Below are 7353 nucleotides of genomic sequence, written 5' to 3'. Positions count from 1 at the left end.
ATAGATTGTCAAATAAAAGTCATCTTCATATAAACAATGAGAAAGCCCAACATTTCCCAAGAAAGCTAAGAAATTTCTTCTTGAGAACATTTTTGCCAAGCCATGAGATTTCAAATAAACTCAAAATAAAAACAAATCACATGTTCCAAGGTTATCAGCTTTACATGTGTCCTGTTGTGTCAATGTATATTAGAAAACACAGTCACCTTTCTAAAAACATAGAGAAAAAAACATCCTTCATGAACAACAAGGACCAAATGTTTTAATAAATAACTAAGGACAAATGCAAATTCTAGCAACAACTATGATTTGAATCAAATTGTTTTCCTGTTTCTCCCCTTCTCTACCCATGGCCCACTCCAGAATACACTTGTCCCGAATGATGGCTTGGCTTATCTCTGGACAAGAGAGTGTGTGAGAAATTGTATTTCCATGGGGAAGATTTTCTTCTTGTCTTTACTCAAGCTTTAAGATGTTGAGGTTGGAGGAAAAGGAAAGATGACTGTAGGCTGTGAGTGTAGGTCATCACCTAGCTGGGAATTTGGTGAGGAAATCCTCCTGAGTAGAACAATCTTCTTCCAGATGGTGTTTAGAAGAGGAGAGATGGTGCCCTAGATAAAGTGAACCTAGAAAGCCGATGCTATTGAAATTTGAACTTGAAATCTGCTTTCATGTAATTGCATATAGACATATAAACTACGAACGGCCACCCAAACCCATAAATCTTCTCTTAAGCTATTATAACCTCAAGATAACTAAATGACCTGCTTGAATTTTCAGGGAGAATCAGTATTTGGTAGGAGGATATGTTAGTCTGCTCAGGTTGCCATAAAAAAGATCCTATAGACTGGGTGGCTTACACAACAGAAATTTATTTCTCACATTTCCAGAGACTGAAAGTCTGAGATCAAGGTGCCTGCAGCATCAGTGTCTGGTAAGAGCGCTTTCCTTGGATTGCAGACAGCTGTGTTCTAGCTGTGCCCTCACATGATAGGGAGCAAAAGTGAAAGAGAGAGAAATCGCCGATGTCTCTTCTGAAAAGGACACTAATCTCATTGGATCAGGACCCCACCTTCACAACCTCAATGAACCTGAATTACTTCTGTAAAGGCCCTGTGTCTGAATACAGCCACTCTGGAGGATCAGGACTTCAACATATGAATGGATAGGGAGGAACACAATTCAGTCCATAGCAGAGGGCTAATATTCAAAATATTTAACTATTGGCCCCAGGCACCAGCCAGTCAGAACAGATACTTGCCATCAGATGCCAGCTGGACTGGTGCATACCAGCAGAATATCCTGGATGAAACAAAAGAGGCAAAATCCTCCCTTTGGCGTCCTCCTGGAAAAATCTCCACTGTGCATGTAAAAGATAGCTTCTGTCACATAGTATACCACCCAAAAATGCAAAAATAGGTCTTATCCATTCATGTACAGAAGTAAACATGTTGCTTGATCAATAGAAACATTTTTTTGGCTGAGACACTCAGCATATAGGATCTTATTTTCCCTACCAGGGATTGAACCTGGGCCTCCTGCATCCCTGCATTGGAAGAGCAGGATCTTTTTTTTTTTTTTTTACTTTTATTGAAGGATAATTGCTTTACAGGATTTTGCTGTTTTCTGTCAAACCTCAATATGAATCACCCATAAGTATGCATATATCCCTCCCTTTTGAACCTCCCTCCCATCTCCCTCCCCATCGCACCCTTCTAAGTTGATACAGAGCCCCTGTTTGAGTTTCCTGAGCCATACAGCAAATTCCCGTTGGCTATCTATTTTACATATGGTAGTCTAAGTTTCCATGTTACTCTTTCCTTACATCTCACCCTCTCCTCCCCTCTCCCCGTGTCCATAAGTCTATTCTCTGTGTCTGTTTCTCCCTTGTTGCCCTGTAAATAAATTCTTCAGTACCTTTTTTCTAGATTCCGTATATATGCGTTAGAATACGGTGTTTATCTTTTCTCTTTCTGACTCACTTTACTCTGTATAATAGGTTCTAGGTTCATCCACCTCATTAGAACTGACTCAAATGTGATCCTTTTTATGGCTGAGTAATATTCCATTGTGTATATGTACAATTTCTTTATCCATTCATCTGTCGATGGACATCTAAGTTGCTTCTATGTTCTAGCTATTGTAAATAGTGCTGCAATGAACAATGGGATACATGTTTCTCTTTCAATTTTGGTTTCTTCAGGCTATATGCCTAGGAGTGGGATTGCTGGGTCATATGGCGATGGCACCCCACTCCAGTACTCTTGCCTGGAAAATCCCATGGACGGAGGAGCCTGGAAGGCTGCAGTCCATGGGGTCGCTAAGAGTCGGACATGACTGAGCGACTTCACTTTCACTTTTCACTTTCATGCATTGGAGAAGGAAATGGCAACCCACTCCAGTGTTTTTGCCTGGAGAATCCCAGGGACAGGGGAGCCTGATGGGCTGCCGTCTATGGGGTCGCACAGAGTCGGACACGACTGAAGCGACTTAGCAGCAGCAGCATGATGGTTTTATTTCCAGTTTTTTAAGGAATCTCCATACTGTCTTCCATAGTGGCTGTTATCAATTTACATTCCCACCAACAGTGCAAGAACATTCCCTTTTCTCCACACCCTCTCCAGTATTTACTGTTTGTAGACATTTTGATGAGGGCCATCCAGTGTGAGGTGATATCTCATTGTATTTTTTTTTAATTGGAGGCTAATTACTTTACAATATTGTGGTGGTTTTTGCCATACATTGACGTGAGTCAGCCATGGATGAACACGTGTCCCCAATCCTGAAACCCCTCCCACCTGCCTCCCCATCCCATCCCTCTGGGCTGTCCCAGTGCACCAGCTTTGAGTGCCCTGTTTCATGTATCGAACTTGGACTGGTGATCTATTTCACATATGGTAATATACATGTTTCAATGCTATTCTCTCAAATCATCCCACCCTCACCTTCTCCCACAGAATCCAAAAGTCTGTTCTTTATATCTGTGTTGGAAGAGCAGAATCTTAACCAATGAACCACCAGGGAAGTCCCAATAGAAACATTTTTTAATTCATCAACCTATTAATAGTGTTTAACTGGAAGAAAGGAAGGAAATTGTAGGAAACTTTTACTTTATAGACTGTGGCTTTATCATGTGCACATAATATTTTGTAGTCAAAAAATAAACAAAAATTTTCCTCCTTGTCTTATATTTGTAAATATCCTGACTCTTTAGTTCTTAATATTCTAACCTATGCTAGCTGCAGAGTTTTGCCTAAAGGTTTTCCTTTCAGAATTAGCCCATTGTGTAAAGAGTTTGATCTGTTCAAAACATAAAAACAAATTTTCATTCAGGTGGATAGTTTATTCCTTGTTCCTAGGTTGTTACTGTTGTCGGGGTTGTTTATGACAAGAATGACAAATTTCTGAATAAGGAATTGAAATGTTTAGGAAGACAATTCTAAGGATATTTAAATGAGTAATTGTCAGGAGGGCCCTAGTCACCCTTTAAACATGGTTACAATTTCTCTCCCCTAGGATACAAAATCAGCCCTTCTCTTCCTCAGAATTCAAAGAAAGGAAGCCTTCTTGCCCCCAAGTGAGTGTGAGTCACTCAGTCATGTCCGACTCTTTGCAATCCTGTGGACTGTACAGTCCATGGAATTCTCCAGGCCAGAATACTGGAGTGGTATCCTTTCTCTTCTCCAGGGGATCTTTCCAACCCAAAGACTGAACCCAGGTCTCCTGCATTGCGGGCAGATTCTTCACCAGCTGAGCCACAAGGGAAGCCCAAGAACACAGGAATGGGTAGCCTATCCATTCTCCAGCAGATCTTCCCAACCCAGGAATCAAACCAGGGTCTCATGCATTGCAGGCAAATTCTTTACCAACTGAGCTATCAGGGAAGCCCCCAAAGGAGATGCTATATAGACAAGGAAGGCATGTTGTTTCCATGAGGATTTCCTGCTTCATATTTGTGTTAGTTCCACAACTCTCACACTGCTGGTTCATATAACCATACACTATACCCTAGATTCACCCCCAGGGCATTGTGACATTTCCAAATTCTCCCTGAGATTATCCTCTTGAGAGCCACTGTATTTAACTATGTTAGACCTCTCACAGCCTCTAAAATACTCCATACAATACTGCTCCTGTGGATGACTGCATATTCTGTTCCTTATACCTGAAAGGTTCATCTGCGCTTTCTTCCTTGCCAGTTGAATTACTACTCACCCTTTCTAATTTTGAAGAGGCTTCCTCTCTTCTCCCCAGTCACTGTTCCCATGTTCCACTTTGAATATTGCAATGTAGTAGCCAATGGGTTCTTGTACAAATAATTGAAAACTTAACATTAGTTTTGAACCAAGAAAAACAAATACAAGGCCTGAAAGTGAGTGAACTCAGTTCTGTTTCAGCAGCTCAATTTTATTATTGAAATTTCATGCTTTTTCTTTCCTTCAGCTCAACCATCCTCTGCATTTTAGTTTTTCATCCTCTTGCCAATTGTTTCATGGTTTCAAGATGGCTGCTAAAGCTCTAGCATCATGCCCTCACATAACTGTAGCAATTAACAAAAGAAGGGATGATGGTCAGAAGGCTCTCTCCCAAACATATTCTACCTTTTCATGTAGGAAGTAAACCTACCTAAGACATCCTGTATATCTCATTAGCCAGAACTGTTTCACATTAGCATGTCCCAAAAGAAGCTGATGGGAAGATAGATTTCTATTAAGAGATAACATGTGCTGTGTATTGTATCCATCATACTTTAACAATGCTGTTAAAATTTCCACAAGTAAGGTATCATAACTATTATTAATTTTAGCAACATAGTTTATTATAGACCAAGATAGCACTGTTTAAAAAAATAAAACTGCTCCTTAGTATATAGAGAACATTTAATTAATATATTTCAGATTAAAAGTACCTTGGGATGGGTGACCAAATGTACTGAAACCATCAAATTCCCATCATCCAAAGTTCTGTTCCTGTCCATTGTCCCTCAGGATGCTGCACCACTTTATAACTAGATGATGGTAATAAGATAACAATATTTTACAGACCACTTTGCTATGTCCTTCATTTAACCTTAACCTCTACCTTGAGGGGAATAGTGGTGATTTAGTTGCTAAGTCATGTCCGATTCTTGTGACCCCGTGGACTTGTAGCCAACAGGCTCCTCTGTTCATGGGATTTCTCAGGCAAAAACGCTGGAGTGGGATGTCATTTCCTTCTCCAGGGGATCTTCCCAACCCAGAGATCAAACCCAAGTCTCCTGCCTTGCAAGCAGATTCTTTACCAACTGAGCCACCAGGGAAGTGGAGGGGAATAGTATTATTCCTAATGTACAAGGGAGCACAGATGCTCAGAGAGGGTAGTCACTTGCCAGAGTCCACATAGCTTAGGTAGGTCAAATGAGGCTGCATCCCAGACCTACATGACTGTACTTACTCCCATCCTGTCCTGCTCCTGTTCACACCGGGGTCACTCTGAGCTAGAAATACCCAAAATCTTGGGTAAGACTCCATAAATTCCTCCAGCCCTACCACCCCAAAAAGATAAGTAAGCTTCCCCACTTCCCTCCAAGCAATTACAGCATCCCAACATCTAGACGGCAAGAATGAACCAGGAAATAAATAGTCTTTCTAGCCTCACTGTAAACTCTAGACTCACACATTGCAAGAAAACAATTCAGGATTTCACATGGACTAAGAGGACCCAACTTCTCTTAAAAGCAGAGCAATTATAAGTACTTGGTTAGTATAATGAAATCCAGTGAGTATTAAATAAAAGTGTTTATTGAGGGTCTAAAATGGGTTGGCTCTAAAGACAAAAAAACAAAAAATCAGACCTGGATGTCTACAGAAACCAGATTTCTGTATGCTTCATTGACTTGGTTATGAAATAAACATTAAAAATAGACTCATACATTATTCCAAGTAAAGTTAACAAGGCAAGCCCTTTTTAGACTTAAATTCACATGCCCGATTATGAAGAGCATTAATAGAAATGTTCCCTGAATGTTTACAAGGTGTTTACTTAATTTCTATACTGAAAATCAGGATATCTTGGTACTGAAAAAACTTCATGCCCAACAGTTATACAAAACCACTATTTCTTCAGTTTATAGCCTCTCTTAATCTCTTTGTGGAAATCTCCAGACCTCAACTACATTCCTTGAAATTTTACAAGGCACAGGAGGAACAGAAATCAGCTCAAAATGAATATGTGTATTCAGAAATGCATCGAGATTTTTTTTCAACTTTTCGGGTACCTCATACAAATTAATCTTCTGAAGGGCCCTGGTGGTCTCTGAATCACTGCTTCACTCCCCCCACTTCTCAGCACCCCCATTGTATTCTCTTGATAGGAATAACTGCCAGATCATTAGGGAAGAAAAAGTTTATTGAGTCAAATCTGGGAGGGCCCGCACAAGGTCAGGAGCAGGTACCACTGGTTTTACATAATTTTTGCATCTGCACCAATTTGATTTAAGTTATAAGTGGGATTTATTGGCGAGCATTGCATTCTAAAAAGTGGTTTATACCAGATTGTCTCATATTTATTATGATTCAGTCAAAAGTGAATTGTACACATGCCATCTGCAATGAGCTGATACAATGGAGAGGAAAAAAAAATAGCTCTTGAAAAGCACATTTCTTCTCCTTTCCATTGTCCTTAATGGTTTACTTGAGTGGAAGAAAAATTGCTTTAATGTGAAAACTCTATCATTTCCTGTGGCACTGATTACAAAATGGAAATTATTCAGGAAAAAAAAGTAAAAGGAAGTTGAACCCAATATATTAGGATTGTGGTAATAGAGAAAAATAAAATTATCCAACGAAGTGTGTAAAATAAAAGATACTATTGTGCACCTCCAGAAAGGAAATAGATGTAGACGCAAGATAAAACATGCCGGAATTTCAGATGGCTAACAAAAACAAAACCAAAAAAAAAGTTATTTGCTTAGCATTTCTTATAGATTGTATATGTCAGGAGGTGGCAACCTTTCCAAAATGATCCAAGTGGCTTGTCCCCATGCAACTGGCCTGCTTAGGGAAGGAGGGGAATAGATACATAGACCCTCTTAAGCAGGACGACAACTGAAAGCAACTTAAAGGCCACTGAGAACTTCTCCAGGTTTTTAGAAGCAAATTGGGCATTATTACTTTTTCTATACCAATCTTGCCATTTTTCACTAGAAATTTTAAAAATCCTTGATTGACACAGCTGAATAACTGATTCTACCACTCCAAGAGTCAATAACCTGCTCTCTAAACTGATAGGAATATCAGAATCCCTTCTCAGGCTCTAACCAGCTTCCCAGATTCTAACTTATTCCTCCATTAATATAGTCTTTGTCATGGTTAT

The sequence above is a fragment of the Bos indicus genome, chromosome 4 (assembly GCF_029378745.1).
Source record: "Bos indicus isolate NIAB-ARS_2022 breed Sahiwal x Tharparkar chromosome 4, NIAB-ARS_B.indTharparkar_mat_pri_1.0, whole genome shotgun sequence".
Taxonomy (NCBI): Eukaryota; Metazoa; Chordata; class Mammalia; order Artiodactyla; family Bovidae; genus Bos; species Bos indicus.
Note: the sequence above shows the minus strand (reverse complement) of the source record.